The sequence below is a fragment of the Aedes albopictus genome, chromosome 1 (assembly GCF_035046485.1).
Source record: "Aedes albopictus strain Foshan chromosome 1, AalbF5, whole genome shotgun sequence".
In the NCBI taxonomy this organism is placed as follows: domain Eukaryota; kingdom Metazoa; phylum Arthropoda; class Insecta; order Diptera; family Culicidae; genus Aedes; species Aedes albopictus.
In genome coordinates, this window is record NC_085136.1 from 227,749,875 (window position 1) to 227,766,760 (window position 16,886).

At 41.3% G+C, this 16,886-nt stretch overlaps 1 protein-coding gene across 7 annotated transcripts in view; it reads right to left on the minus strand.

The window, feature by feature from the left end:
- Positions 1-7,346, minus strand: part of LOC109430165 (protein tolkin) — a 198,592-nt gene extending 191,246 nt beyond the window's left edge. For 6 of the 7 annotated variants that reach the window (XM_062846366.1, XM_062846365.1, XM_029857597.2 and 3 more), the window contains exon 1: positions 6,638-7,346. The gene's annotated coding sequence lies outside the window, so the exon portion shown is untranslated. The remainder of the gene's footprint in view (positions 1-6,637) is intronic. The other variant, XM_062846367.1, reaches the window with a different exon arrangement.
- Positions 7,347-16,886: the final 9,540 nt, after the last annotated feature.

Consider the following 16,886-nt stretch of genomic DNA (forward strand, 5'->3'; position numbering starts at 1 on the left):
TCCAGAGGCTCTACTCTTGTTTGTCTTCACTCTATCGGCATATCTCTTTCACGATTGTGTCTGTTGCACGTCATTATATTACGAGTATCTCTATGTTTTGTCCACTGGCATACAAATGGACCTAATGTATTTTAAAGTATAGGTCACAATATCTGTAAATCTTGGGATATTTTTATTGTAGCAAATGCTCGTGGAATATAATCTTCGCTATTCTTAGAGCCTCAGAGTGCAATTCTGATAACACTAGTTTACAAAATAAAACGAAAGTTGTGAACTTCTGTCAACGACTAAAATTTTTGAAGAACAATTTAGCGCTGATTTCGAAATCACGCTTCAAAAAAATTTAAGTAGAGCAGTTTTTGAGTTTTAGCTCAATATTAAGTTTAACATTTTTTTTAAATATGGAATTTACTTAAATTCAAATATCTTGCGTTTTGTTCAACCAATTTCAAATCTCTTTCCATAAATTAAAAGCTGAATACACTACCATTCGATCATCTAAATGAAGGTTTGGCGTCAGATTCATGAAATTCAAGATATTGACGAGTTTTTGGGACGATCTCCTTTAATTTTGGCAATATTTCCAAAAATATATGAAGAAATGTATTTTTTTTTTCAATAAGAAAAAAAATCTAAAAATTCTATTTCAATGTTTATTAGACATATCATATGTAGGCGAGTTACAGTAAAAAAATCAGCTCAATCGGAGCATTGATTGCGGAGAATGAGATGTGTGAAGTGAGCGACTTTGCTTAAAATAGAACAAAATTCGATTTCAAATCATCAACCTTGTATGGAAAGTCGAAAAAAAATTCGCTCTACTGTAATTGTTTTCCTTCACGTTTTCGAAATTAGGGCATGATTCTACACCAAAAATGATCATCAGCTTACCGAGTTCAAAAATGCCGTGAACTAGTGTAACTTAGCAACATTCACTTGGTGATCTAGGTCATTCAAACTATGTTGGAATTAAGACCTTCAAGACCTACAAGCTCTACTCTGTATCTCTTTACTTTATGGATGTAATCATTTCACGATAGTTTCTGTTGTATCTCATAATGTCTTGTGTTTATCTAGGTGTTATAGGTGCATCCACTGACACACCTACAAATGATCTTTATGGTATTTTGAAGTAGTTTTGGGGGCTATCGACTGTGAAAACTTGTATGGTATGGTTTTCGGCTTTTCCAGTCGGAAGACCAGCTAAAACGTTATTTTTCACTCTGATCCGACGTTTCGGGCCTTTATTGGACCGTTACCGGAGGATTAGAATAGGATATTGATTAGGGTGGCCCACACTTATATGAAAAGCAAAAATTTCGAAAAATGCCAAGTCTTACCTCCTAAATCAGTTCTTTTGGACTCCCAGAAGCTACGTTCAAAATTTGAGCAAAATCGGTTGAGCCTAAGGGGGCGCTCAAAACGCTTGAAATTTGTATGGGAAAACTTGGAAAAATGTATGCAGAAATTTAAAGTTTTCGAATTTTGCCGCTAGGTGGCGCTGTAAGCGTTCAATAAGCAAACCCTTTGGTATTATTGTAGGTGACTATATGTCAAACAACTTTTTTGAAGATCGTGAAGTGATCCGACGGCTGTGAAAAAAGTTATACCCTAGGCAAAGTGAGGCAAAGTATTGAGATTTCTTATTGATATTATTCTTTTACATGTATTGGAAAAACAACAATAAAGTTGATCCTCATTTTGCCTAGGGTATAACTTTTTTCACAGACGTTGGGTCACTTTGCGGTCTTCGACGTTCAAAATTTGAGCAAAATCGGTTGAGCCTAAGGGGGCGCTCAAAACGCTTGAAATTTGTATGGGAAAACTTGGAAAAATGTATGCAGAAATTTAAAGTTTTCGAATTTTGCCGCTAGGTGGCGCTGTAAGCGTTCAATAAGCAAACCCTTTGGTATTATTGTAGGTGACTATATGTCAAACAACTTTTTTGAAGATCGTGAAGTGATCCGACGGCTGTGAAAAAAGTTATACCCTAGGCAAAGTGAGGCAAAGTATTGAGATTTCTTATTGATATTATTCTTTTACATGTATTGGAAAAACAACAATAAAGTTGATCCTCATTTTGCCTAGGGTATAACTTTTTTCACAGACGTTGGGTCACTTTGCGGTCTTCGACAAAGTTGTTTGGCATATAGTCACCTACAATAATACCAAAGGGTTTGATTATTGAACGCTTACAGCGCCACCTAGCGGTAAAATTCGAAAACTTTAAATTTCTACATACATTTGGCCAAGTTTTCCCATACAAACTTCAAGCGTTTTGAGCGCCCCTTTAGGCTCAACCGATTTTGCTCAAATTTTGAACGTAGCTTCTGGGAGTCCAAAAGAACTGATTTAGGAGGTAAGACTTGGCATTTTTCGAAATTTTTGCTTTTCATATAAGTGTGGGCCACCTTAGTATTGATTTTGAATTTTGAAGTGTTGGAAATTACCTAAGAGTTCTTCCAGATGTTCCTCTTAAATTCCTTCAGGAGTCCTTCAGAAATTCCACGATTCCACGGGAGTCACCCAAGGATTTCCGCAGGAGTTCTCTGAAATCTTCTCCTGGTAATTTTCCCAAGAGTTCCTTCAGAAATTTCTCCTGCAATTCCTCTAGAAGGTTTTCCAGGGATTCCTGCAGGAATTATTCCTGGAATTCCCAAGGCGATTCCACTAGCAATCCACTAATCCAGGGATTTGTTTAGGAGTTCCTCTAGGGGTTCTTCCAGATATTCTTCCAGGAATTGGGTTCTTTAGGGGTATCCCGATTATTTTATAATCTGATTCTCCGCCCAATTTGCCGAAATCCAAAATTTCATAATTTTCGGAGTCCGGGAACTATTTTTAAAATGCATTTAAAGTTTGTATGGGGAAATTTTTTTGTTCGGGTCGAACTGTCACTTTATCGATTGAACTGTCATTCTATCCACGAAAATTAAAACTGTTTTGTTAATTTAACCATCAAAACAAAGGTAATGGAATCCAATAAAATCACGTTATACTCAGATAAATGAGCTCTTTCGATTAGGCTATAGGAAAAAGCAATATTTTATTCACTAAACAACCCAATTATCACAGGGATTACTTGAGGAATTTCACCAGAAAATTAATGCCGAAACTCCTCCCGGACTTTTGCCAGAAATTATTGCAAATTCATCAAGGAATTCCTTCAGAAATTCCTCCACGTTGTCCTGCAGAAATTGTTCAGGGGTTCCTCCAGGAATTCCTCCACAAATTCATCCCAGAATTCCTCCGGCAATTCCAACAGGTGTTCTTCCAGGACTTCTTCACAGGGATTCCTCCTGAAAATCTTCCAGAAATTCAATTGGTCATTCCTCAAGCAATTCCTCCTGCAAATACACCAGGTATTCCTTAAGAAATTACTCCAGGAACTCCTCCAGGAAGAACTGCAGAATCTCCTAATGGAATTGCACCAGGAATTCATCCAAGAATTATTCCAGGAAATCCTCCAGGAATTAGTCCAGGAATTCCTCCAGGGACTATTTTAGGAATTCCACCAAGAATTTTCCCACGAATTCTTACAGAAATCCTCAAGGAATTCCTCCACAATAGAAGATAAAATAATTTATAAAAATTCAGGGATTCCGCAAGGAAAACCTTCAGATATTCTTCTACGAATTCCCCCAGGAAATTCTTCAAAAAAATCCTTCACAAATTATTACATGAATTCTTTCCGAAAATACTCCAGGAATTCCTCTATGATTTTCTCCAGAAATTACCTCAAGAATTTCTTGAAATTCATGAAGAAATTCCTTTATTCTTGGAAGAATTCCTGAAAGAATACTTCAAGGAATTCCTGGAGTAATTCCAAGAGAGATTCTTGGTGGAATTTTTGGAAGAAGTCTTGGCGGTATTCCTGAAAAAATTCATGAAGTTCCTTGGAGGAATTGGCTTCTTTAGCGGTGTTGAGATAATTTCATATTCTGAATCTGCATGCCAAACTGAGCCGAAATCCAAATTTTCATGAATTTTGGTGCCCGGGAACCTATTTTAAAATTGATTTGAAGTTTGTATGGGAGCATTTTGATGAATCACCCCTCGTCGGATTTTGTACTGGGCGGAGCTGTCAAGCAGTTGCCCAGCTGTCAAAAGGTGGTTTGAAAAAATCTCTTTGAAATTGATTTTGGGTATCAAAATAAAGTTCTAAAAATCTGAAAAAAATCATAGTGGTTCAGAAAAAGGTGTCCTTTCGTTTAAAAATAAAAAATCATTGAATTTTTCTAAATTTAAAAACCCAATTCTCAGTAGAAGTTTCGAAAGAATATCTGGAGGAATTCTTAAAAAAACAACCCAGGCAGATTAATTGGATAAATTTTAAGAAAATTTTGGAGGAATTCTTGGAGGAATTCTTGGAAGAAGTCTCGGAGCAGTTTTTGGAGAATTCCCTGAAGCAATTCTCGGAGGAATCCCTGAAGTTGTCCCAGGAGAATTTCATGCAGATTTTCTGGAGCTTCGCTGAAGAATCTTGAAGGAATTCATAAAGGAATATCTGGAGGATTTTTTGGACGAATTCTTGAAAAAAATCCCTGGAGCTATCTCTGTCAAAATTCCTGAAGGGATTTTTAGCAGAAGTCTTAGGGGGGCCCTGATGAAAATCTCGGGGAAGGTCCTGTAAGAATTTTTAGAGAAATTTTTGGAGAGCTGCTTGGAAGAATTCTAGGCACATGTCTTGGAGAGTTTCCTGGATGTATTGCTTGAGAAATTCCTTGAGGAATTTTTGGTAGGATAACTGGATTGATTAATTGATTTATCTTTATTATAGAGACTTCCAACCCTTGGCTGGTTCGTCACTTGGACTGAATTACTGCATGAATTCTTGGGGGAATTCCTGTAGATATTATAACAGAAATTCCTAAAGGAATTTCCGGAGTAATTTCTGGGGGAATCTTTGGAGGATTTCCTGGTGGAATGCCTAGAAGAATTTATTAAGAAATTCCTGGAGTAGTTTCGGTAGAAATTTTCGGCGTAATTCCTTAAGATTTTTTTGGAGGAATTTCTGAAGAAACCCCTGAAGGAATTCTTAGACTAATTCTTAGAGTTCAAGAAATATTTTCTTGAGGAATTTCTAAAGGTTTCCCGATGGATCATGGAGGTATTAATTCATGAAGAAATTTTTTTATAAAATCCCTGTGAGAATTCCTGGAAGAATTCTTTGAGGATTTCCTGTAGTAATTTCTGTAGAAATTTCTTGAATAATTTCTTCACGAATTCCTGGATGAATTTCTGAAGAAATGACTGAAGGTAATGTCGGATGAATCCCTGGAGTAATTTTGGGAAGAATGTTCTGCAGGTTTCTGGAGAAATTTTTAGAAGGGTTCTTGGAGGAATTTACTGCTCCTGGAATTCCTGGAGAAATTCTTGGACGAATACCTAGGGAGTGCCCAAAAATCACGTCACGCAAAAATTGCCCATTTTTACCACCCCTCACCCCATTGTCACACTTTTTCTATGAGACCTCTGAAATTTTTGAATGGGCTGTTACACTTTACTGAATCCCCACTCTCCCCTAAAAGGGAGCATTCTTGTAGGAATTTCTTTCCGGGGTCTAGCGGGTAAAACTCCAGGCCACTAATTGCTTTCAAGAGGTTTTGAGAATTATCATAAAACCAAGGTGATTTTTTTTTAGCTATGTGATTCAGTTTATAACCTCCTCAAATTAACTTTATGGAATTAAAAAGTTTCTTGGTAGCATTCTTGTAGAAATTAACACAGGGTTGGTTTTTCAGTAATTCCGAAACTATTTCGCTATGTATTTTCTACGATTTTTTCCAGGATTTTCTTCACGATTTTTTTTTGAAATTCATCCTATATTTCCTAGGAATTTCTAGATTTCTTTTGAAATTTGGACGTAACGTCTCAATTGGGATAAAGTTTGCTTTTCACCTTACCTTAGTATGAGCACTTCCACAGATATTAACTGAGAGCTTCCTTTGCTAATGACAATGTGTATATCGCGTGGCAGGCACGAAGATATTCTATTTCCAAGGAAGTTAAGGAAATTTCTTCTACGAGAAGTTCCTGGGCTGACAGGGAATAGAACCCGGCATCTAATAGTATTTAATTACCGAAGTATATGCAGGAATGAATAATCATTAATCAACTTCAAGCATTTTTCAAAAGTAAAATTGCTCGACGTTTTAAGTTAAACTATCCATGAAGATATATCAGTTAATTGATTACTCCCTTCACTCCCGTGTATTCACCGACTCCCAAACCACACTTCCGAAATGATTCTGTGGTACCATAAGGGCCCGCTCAACTATCTCTCAGAGATTGTATTGTCGGGCCGCCACCAAACCGGACTTCGCACAATCAAGTCGCGACGCGACCCAACTCGCGACGTTTTTTAATCATGTCAAAAGCAGTGCGCATCCTTCCCGTTGATGTCAGCAACACAGCGCACTAGATGCGAAACAGTTGCGACACTTGTGGACCAAGAAAATGGCAATTTTTGATTGAATGTCGGTCTTGATTCCAACCGGATAGACAATATATTCACACGACAAAGTTATATTTCCCCATAACTCTTCTTTACAGTCCATTTCCCAGCTCCCAGAATGCTCCTTTCGTGAAAAATATCCTGCCACTTGACTGCTTCCACCGGGAACGAAACACTTACATGATGGGTATTCCCACTCTCCCTTCTTAAACCACTATTGTCTGCGGAACTAACGCGGGACGCAAAATCACAGCTTCCATTCACTGCTGGGTAGGTTGTCCATTTCTATCTCCATTCAGGAACAATGGGCAAGTTAATTGTTTCACTTTTAGTACTACGGCTTAAACGAGTACACACTTTCGCACAATGGTTCGCTTCTATTCTCCGCTCCGCGCACTAAACACAAAACAGATGAGCCGCTTCAGCAAAAACAAGCCGCGGACCGAAACAAAAAAAAAAAAAGAACAGAAGGACAAAAGTTTCCTGATAAAGGAATGCAAACGGCAAACACGGACGACTGGCGGCCAGTACACGCAAACACCCGAAGCGACGAGATATGCTCACTGATAAGAAAAGGGATCAGCACGAAACAAAATAAAAGAGGAATAACTAGAATATCAGCACGAGGAGCACGGTTGATAGCGGCAGTGAAACCAGCAATGTGGGTAGGCAGCACAAAAAAAAAGCTGAAGCTGAGTGCCTGAGAGACACTCCACAGCCACAACACACTACACGACCGTAGACCGGAGGGAGGAAGCGGTTTCAGAAAACACGACCGAACGGTCCCAGCATCGGATACGAACTGAAATCTGTGGCGCCACGACGGGATGATGATAAGTCCTATACGACGGCAGCGTCTACGTCTGAATGAATCCAGGCAGCATCCAACTCAGGACGCAAAATCATAGGCGTGTGTGCGATACATTGTGTGAGGCATCAAGAAGTAAGAAGGATGATTGTGGTTGCAGTTCTCCACTGATACACACCAAGTTTTACCGTCATACAGCAGTACAGACATCACGTTTGGGATGAAAAATATGATTTTGGTGTATTGATTAATCTGACTGTTTTCAATACATTTTTTGAACTCGCAAAAGCATCCCTCGCCTTCTTAATCCGTGCACCTATGTCGCCATTTAGTTACCAAGATATTGGAAGCTTTCAACATTCTCCACTGCTTGCCAAGCTGCCGCACGCTATGTCCAAAGCGAAGTATTATGAAAACTGAATGTACCTCATAATTTATTCGCTAGAACTATATTTTTTGACCTCTATATTCAGGAAATGTGTGGTTTAAAAAAATCCATCTTGGGTTTTTTTTCCCATACATTTTTATATGGGACGAAATTGACCTTAAAATGACTTTTTTCGATATTTGTATGGGAAAATAGGAAAAAAAATCAAAAAAATCAAAAAACCCTAGATGAAATATTTTAAACCGCACAGATTCTGAAACTAGAGGTCCAAAGCTACGATCCTAGCGAATAACATTTGAGGGACATTCGATTTTCATAATACTTCCGTTTGGACATAGCGTGTGCCGTAAAGCTGGAAGGGTTGACCATGTTTACAGTCAATGATTTGGTCTTATTTACGTAGATGGTAAGACCTGTCGCCGAGGAGCGATCGGCAAGATCATCGAGCTTGCTCTGCATATCAGGGCGCCGTCGAACTCATCGTCAGCAGCCAGTTCGAAGTGATTTAGGTGCTCCAAGGTAATGGGTCACAGTTCATGATCAATCGTACCTATCAGGATCTCGTCGATTACGATGAATGAGGAACAGTAGCGGTGATAGTATACACACCGACGAACCGACGTGACAGCTAGAACAAACAAATTCAAATTTGTTGTCCTCGACGCCATGATGAAAAATAGCCGAACACTATCGCCACCTCTATAACGGCTCGCAATGATTTGATAGCTCGACACCGAACCCCCGTGTGTTCATATAGGAAACGGTTCGCGTCTGCGCTGATTTGACAGAAGCGATCGCTCGCTTCGGTGGTCGACCGTTAAATTTGGGGGGGGGGGGGGGGGGGGGGGGACACTTTTGGATCACCACTGCCACGTCGGTTCGTCGGTGGTATACATCCAGCAACGACAGCAACGGCAGCATTACGATAAGCACCGCAATGGCGACGTAGCAAGTACCGAAGGTGGCGTGGTAACAGATCTAGGAGTATGTGCACAGAACGAAAGACTTCCGGCCCCTGACCGCCAAGAGATTGAAGAGGAGAATGGCCGGTTGAAAAACAACAAAGCCGCTGGAGCAGATCAACTACCAAGCGAGCTTCTAAAATACGGTGGAGAAGCACTGGTGAGAGCACTACACTGGGTCATTAACAAGATTTGGGAGGAGGAAGTATTACCGGAGGAATGGATGGAAGGTATCGTGTGTCCCATCTACAAAAAGGGGGACAAGTTGGATTGTGGGAACTACCGCGCGATCACACTACTGAGCGCTGCCTACAAGGTACTCTCCCAAATTTTATGCCGCCGTCTATCACCGATTGCAAGAGAGTTCGTGGGGCAATGTCAGGCTGGATTCATGGGTGAACGCGCTACAACGGACTAGATGTTCACCATCCGCAAGGTGTTGCGGAAATGCCGCGAATACAACGTGCTCACACATCACTTGTTCATCGATTTCAAATCGGCGTATGATACAATCGATCGAGAACAGCTATGGCAGATTATGCACGAATACGGATTCCCGTATAAACTGATACGATTGATCAAGGCGACGATGGATCGAGTGATGTGCGTAGTTCGAGTATCAGGGACACTCTCGAGTCCCTTCGAATCTAGCAGAGGGTTACGGCAAGGTGATGGTCTTTCGTGCTTGCTGTTCAACATTGCTTTAGAGGGTGTAATTAGGAGAGCGAGGATAAACACGAGTGGAACGATTTTCACGAAGTCCGTTCGGCTGCTTGGTTTCGCTGATGATATTGATATTATTGCTCATAAGTTTGAGACGATGTCGGAAACGTACATTCGATTAAAGAGTGAAGCCAGGCAAATCGGATTAGTCATTAATGTGTTGAAGACAAAGTTTATGATGGCAAAGGGCTCCAGGGAGGAATCACCGAATTTCTGTCGACGGTGATGAAATCGAGGCGGTTGAAGAATTCGTGTACTTGGGCTCACTGGTGACCGCCGAAAACAACACCAGCAGAGAAATTCAGAGGCGCATTGTGGCAGGAAATCGTTCTTACTTTGGACTCCGCAGAACTCTACGATCGAATATAGTTCGCCGTAACACGAAGTTAACCATCTACAAAACGCTCATTAGACCGGTCGTCCTATATGTGTTGCGTACCATCTACGGCGGAGTGCAGATGGAAGACGGGACTTGGAGAAGGCGAATGAAACACGCGCTGCATCAGCTGTTGAGAGAACCAACCATCATCGTCCATACCGTGAAAATCGGGAGGCTACGGTGGGCGGGTCACGTCATCAGGATGTCGGATAGCAACCCGACTAAAATGGTTCTTCAGAGCCATCCGAACGGTACAAGAAGACGTGGAGCGCAGCTGCGCAGCGAGCCAGGTGGGTCGACCAAGTGGAGGACGATCTGCGGACCCTACGCAGAGTGCGGAACTGGAGACAAACAGCCATGGACCGAGTGGAATGGAGGCGGCTACTATGTACAGCAGAGGCCACCCCGGCCTTAGCCTGATCGGTAAGGTAAGTAAGCAACGACCCGGATGGGATCGGCCAAGACACACCGCTGTGCAGTACTCTGCACGAGAATGCTCTGTACTGTGCTTCAATGAGGCCGATGATTTTCTCAGGGACACCCTTGCGCCTGAGGGCTTGCCACATGTTTCCGTGATTAAGACGGTCGAAAGCTTTTACGTAATCAATGAACACCAGGTAGAGAGATCAATCCAGGCGAATTTTCAAATTGTGCCCTTCAACAGCTTGCTGGTTACGCCCCTGTCAATATGATTCTCGATGGGACTGCCGACAGCCTCCTCGCACCATCGCAAGCAACCATCAGACAGACGATGAATACCGAATGACAACCGAACGGACGCGACGACACATGAAAACAGAGCATGGAAAGATGAAAAACTCTCAGCTCGCGCTTTGCAACTAGTGAAGTGCTCTTCTGGTGATAACGATATAGGGATCCAGACAGTAGTGGGAGAGGCAAACGATCACATGGACGGTGGTTTTCCGCGCGCGCTCGTTCCCTACCTCGACAGTGGGGCAACGCTCCTTCTACCAAGATGACGATGATGATGATGATGACGAGAATGCCGCTACCGAGAAAATGATTTGGCTGGCGATTCATCCTTATCTTGAAAACGGTTGTCCTCGCTTCGGTTGATTCTCAATTGGCGAGACGACGACGACGGCGCAAGGCGCGCTCTCCAACAAAGTTATGTACCAAAACAAACAGAAAGAACAGCAGCCTGTTGGTACTTGAAAGATGAGCACTGTTGATGAGCAGGGGGATTTTCCTGAGAATGGGGTGGTATTCATTGCCCGCCCATGCTGCGTTCTTATGCTGAAGCATGAAAAGTTCATAACCGTTGAAGTATGCAGCGCCTCCATTACCGGTGCGATACTAAATGGACACAGAGAAGTTTACCTAGGTACATACTACTAACCAACGCAACGGAAACACTTTCATATTAGGATAAGGTTGGGTAGATACCATTTTTTAAACTTTTTGTATTGCTATCAAAATTTTAATAGCAATTAAACAATATTTGCTTGATACTTCAGCAGAAACATTCACGTTCATAATGCATTTTAATCGATTTTTATTAGTGTTGTTAAAAGTTGGCTAAGTAATCCGGAAGCGGTCGCGTCGTGTGCTGAGTACACGCACCATGAAAAATGCACGCATGTGCATGCTCGAAGGTTAACAGGGGTAGCATGGGTAATAACAACCACGCGCCTCCATATGATTCTCAATCTTTTTGGAATCACATGGCTGATAACAAAATTATCAGACAACCTTAATTGCAAGCACGAAAAACCTGAAGTTGGCAATATTTATTGGAGAAACAAAGGAATTTTTCGTGGTTTTGCCTGCCTGGCTTCTAGGAGGATGTTTTATGCAAATATACATTGGCAATACCATGGAGCACCTAAATGACTTCGAATTGGTTGATGACGTTGCCTTCCTAGCTCAACAGCGTTCTGATATTCAGCTCATGCTCAATGATCTCGCCAATCGCTTCTCGGTGGCAGTTTCTTACCATCTACGTCAACAAAGCCAAATCGTTGAATGTAAGCACGGTCAACCCTTCCCGCTTTACGGTCGCTGGGCAAGAAGTAGCATGGTATTTTGTTGAATGATGTATCAGTATGCCTTGTGTATACGATGTGTCCCTGCATGTGTTTCTTCGGATGAAGATGATGATCTCGACCTGCTCACATGTGGTACTTGATGATCACATCCAAACAGCTAAAAGTGTGTACTTCATCCAACCCAGACATGGAGGTCCGTGGTAGACTATCTTTCGAACTACTGTGCAATGTTGGTTGTGGTGGGTAATGAGATAGCGATCAGTTGGTCCAATTGTAGTAGTCGCAGGTTCACTCGTTGTTGTAAATCGCCAATGTGTGCGTTCGTGTAGCGATTGTCGATTTTGTAGGTGACCATCTCAGGTAGTCTAGTGTGGATGATGTTCGTCTAACGTTGCCCTTTGGTTGCCGATATCACCTTTCCTACGTACGTATTGGTCTCATTCTAGTTTCGGCGAGATCTATCCATGCGACTCGATTCCAGTCCAATTCGAGTGCGCCGTGTCGAGGTTGTGCGAAGTCGTGAGAGTCCGGTTGGAATAATAATTTTGATGAGGATAGTGTAAATCTGTAGGCCCATGCTTCGGCGGGCATATACCAAGTGTATTTACCTGTGAACCCTTGTTTGGGCGCTTCCGTGCGAATTGTCCGCCGTTGAATCCGTCAAAAACGAGCGAGATAATAGTTCGGTGTCCGCTTTCCATCCATTACGCCGCCGGTGTGGATGAGTTTATCTTCTTGGGAAAGTGTGGTGGTGTCCGATCTAGTGAATTGTCGCTTTGAATAATCTTTGAATCCAAAATGGGATGGTTTTTATTCCGCAATTTGATCCGGAATCGTCTTCTAGTGCCTTTGGAACCCATTAACCGAGTGAATACTGCCGTCCGTGACAATATCCGATACCAATCAAGGATGAGTATTGATGAGCCGCATCAGATACTCGGGATTTCGTGACTTCCTCGTTTAGTCACTGGATTAAATTGCGGATTGGGAGTTCCGCTACCCTGTAGCAGTCGCAGCCCGTGCTGCAAACCAAACCGTGGGAAGCCAGTTGTGGTGGCATTGGAGTGCTGCTACCCTATAACAGCCGCAGACCGTACTGCGTTCCAAACCATAGTGCACCGTTGCACCGCCGGGTAGTGTGCAGTCACCATTGACTACACTTGACCTTGATTGTGATTTGGATCCGATGGACACCCCTAGTGTTCGAATTGGGATAGTGCTCACCGTGGATACCCGTTGCATCTACGTGAGCATTAACATGTTTCCAAAGGCATAGTTAGATTCCATGCAATTCGTTTCAGCTAGCCAGAAAACTGATTGATTCCCGTGTGATGTGTTAGTGAGCTCTGGTCAGTCCTATGAGCCCTCATGGTAGTGTCGATGATCTTGTGGCCGAGTGAGTACCTGTCTCATCGTTGGATGTATTGGAAGACCACCAGTTATGATGTGTACCGTTGCCATGATTGTAGTGATAATCTCCATGATCGAGTGATTGATTGGGTGACGATCCGAGTGATATTAACCCAAATGATGTGGATGAAAACGTTGAAGCGTCCATGCTGAAGTGGCACTCCATTAGCGTGCCGTTCAGCTAGTAGTGATGTGTTCAAATTGGTGGTAGTGAAATTCTTGGATGGTTCGCTGATGATCGTCATTTTGGTCCCATGATGTCAACAATCATCTTCCCGAAACAGCATGTGTAGATGGTGACGTAATTCCATGATGATTGCTGCTTGATGTGCGGTGCTTAGAGTGATGCACTCCATCCATTTGTAGCCCAGATGAACGATGAATTGAACACGAAAGGTGAATTAGCAATTTGATTTACTGAATTTCGGCTGGACATATACTGAACACTTATTTACCTGGAGAACCAGTTCTGGGGCCTGGTTCAGTAGTCCAAATCCTCAAAGACGGGATCCGATTGAATCCGCCATCATGTTCAGTTGGGCTGAGTACAGCTCTCCTGGCGCTGCCGATCACCTTGCACAGCCAGATTAAGTGTTGGGTTGTGACAACAGGTCCAATTGTCACTAATGGCGTAGAGTGTGTAGCCTTCGCACGAATTTCACATCGGGTCGTGATTTCCTTTATTTCCTAGGAGTCTCAATCACCGTTGATCTTCCAGGGTCCAGTATCCTTCTCCTAGATCTATCCTTCTCCTAGTCCTATCCGGCTCCTAGCCCAATCCGGCTCGAAGGACCATAATGTCGGGGAGCGACCCGAGCTGCTTTCAGTGGACTGTATTTTTGTTGGGGGTCCCTTGCCCGACATCGCAGATGTGCCTACTGGCCCGTCCTGGCCAGTTCCGTCCAATGGGTCACAATAAAACACTTACTTTGACTTAAAACCAACATTTAATTACTCATACTATATTTACAGGACCATACAAATTGACTAAAGGTAAATTACGACACAACACTTATGGTAGTCCAAATCCTACTGATTACAATATTAAAAATGCCTGCTTAAGATTATCTTCGCTGCTGGTGATTGCCGAAGGTTCCCGATGTCATCAATTGTTCCTCGTTACTTTAGGGGGTTTACAGTGCCTTCAATCGTAGTTTCAATATACATATAATGATACAAATTTGTCGACACCAGCGCGTTTCTTTTCTACACGCACATCGCTACAGTTCAAAGCCAGTTCAATAGTCATCTATAAAATATAAAAGGAATTCACTAAACGGCGTAAAACGCTACGTCAAATATTTTTCTTCGTAAACGTCGCGAGCACCAAGGCAATCTTTGTTTTTCTCGATTTTTTTCTTGGTTTTTTTTTGTCAAAACCTTGAAGTTTTATTGTATGTTATTCATGCGTTTTCTTAGAACACATTTCGACTGAACGACACACAAAGTGATATAGATTTGGAAAATATTTGCTGGAGCTCTACTGTTCATCAATATGATAACCGATCTCTAATGGTCGTTTATCAATAACTCCTTTCAATATATGTAGGGTTATTTTAATTGCTTCCACAAGTGATAACAAAGATCAATATACATTACAACATGTACAACCTAAACTCGGACGAGCATTTATAAAGTCGTTGAAACGAGATTTTTAAACAGCAGTTCAAATTTTACGCAGTTTACTATCTTACCCCATTTTAAATTGGTAATTCATCTCCGTATATCCACCGTAAATCGTCACATGGTCTATAGAGGGTCCCTGAGAATAAATCACATTGTGTGTATCTGAATTGATCCATTGAAAGAAAACGTATCGAATTTTTCTAATGATTTATGTAGGTTTAAAGATTTTGAACCACCCTAACAGCAAAAAATACACAATTACAGGTAATTTCAATGTCTATACATGATAAAAGAACCCTCAAATCAAAAGGTTGATCAAAAGGTACGATCGAAAACGCATCGTGTTAGCTTATTATCGATTTCAAAATTTTGAATTACCCTAAAATAGTAAAATCAAAATATATGAAAAGTTCCATGTCAGAAATAGGTTTAGGGCACTAAAATCATCATAACCTGTGAATTTTAGCCATTTCGGTTAACATTTGAGGTTTTGTCCGTCCTTTGTATGGAGGCCCGCCACTGTGCGCAGGGGCGGAAACGAAATCTGCAAGCAAGCGTTAGATTGGAACCCCGTAGGACATCGCAGCAGAGGCAGACCGAGAGGCTTATGGCAGCGCACCCTCAACAACGAAATAAAGCAATTCGACAGAAATTTGACCTGGCTGTAGTGTCCGTCTCGCTTCCGATCCGCCAATCGACTGAAACTTTTTCCAAACGGCGAATCTTTTTTTCAGCCGAGTATTTCTTTTCAAATATTTGTTGAAGGATTAATACGAAAATTTCTTCGGAGATATTCCTTGAAGATTTTTTTTTTTAATTTCATCAAGCTTTATTTCAGGAATACCTCTGCTGATTGATTCATAAAATCCTTCAAGTAATATTTCAGAATGGCAAAATGGGTCAGCTAAGAAATGGATGCCCATAATTTTCTGATTACAAATGAAATTTCTCTACTAAATACACTATACTATAAAACGATCCAAAGGTCACAAAGATTAATACCTGTTATTTCAAAAGCAATTTTTAAAATGTGACTTAAAGTTGTTCGTGATAGCTTATTTCTAGAAGAAATGTCTCTGCTTGGGAGTCCGCACAACCGTTTTCGGCCCTTCATACAGGAGAATGTCTGATCACTAACAACAGCACCATCTTGATCAAATCGCTTGCCAGATTACTCTAGTGCTATGTACAGATACCTTACTCAACAATACAGTATTGTTGTTCTTCAATCAGAAATCTGATTATAATAAGAGTTTCAGGGTTTAGACGTGGGTTGTCAAGAATGATATGTACAATATTATGGTTGTTTCAAAAATAGTCTTCTTCTACTTTCAATAATATAATAGGGGGACTCACTAAACAGATTAATTTGCTGCGTAAGCCATGATTTTCTGCTTATTTGAAATGTTTCATGATTTTGCGAATGAAATAATCGAAGATTGCCTTGGTGATCGCGACGTTTAATCAGTTTAATCAGTTTACACTGTTTAGGGTGTGAACCATTTCACTTATTCGTTTAACTTTTAGTTAAAATATGACACTTTGGTGGTTATTTTTCATCGGATGGTTTAAAAATAACCACGAGGGCGACCCATTTGAAATGTGACAAACGAGTAGTTATTTGGAACAAAATACAGTACGCAGCCAAATCATTGCGAACAAAAAATAACTATCGAACTGTCAAAACTAACCCTGGTCGGGAGTAGGGTTATTTTTAACCGGACGCAAAATAACTGTCGAAGTGTCAAATTTTAACTAAAAGTTAAACGAACAAGCGAAATGGTTCACACCCTTAGTGAATCCCCTTATTAATTGTATGGCAGCATGCTTGTTTTTCTCTCTGGTTTATTATTATTTACATATATTTGAAGATTACAGAAAAAATCTAGGAATATCCTGATTAATGAAATTGCATCAGGCTGTCACCATTCACCGTCATCATTTATCAAATACACACACTCATAGACTGAAGCAGCCTACTATGCCACCAACGCATCCTGTGTCCGCAACATCCATCGTTTTCACAGGTAATACTTACAATAAAGCCTGTATCCGCAATAATCGGGACACAGAAACATGGCTGTAACTCTGCAATAGATACAATAAAATTGCTTAAATGCTGCC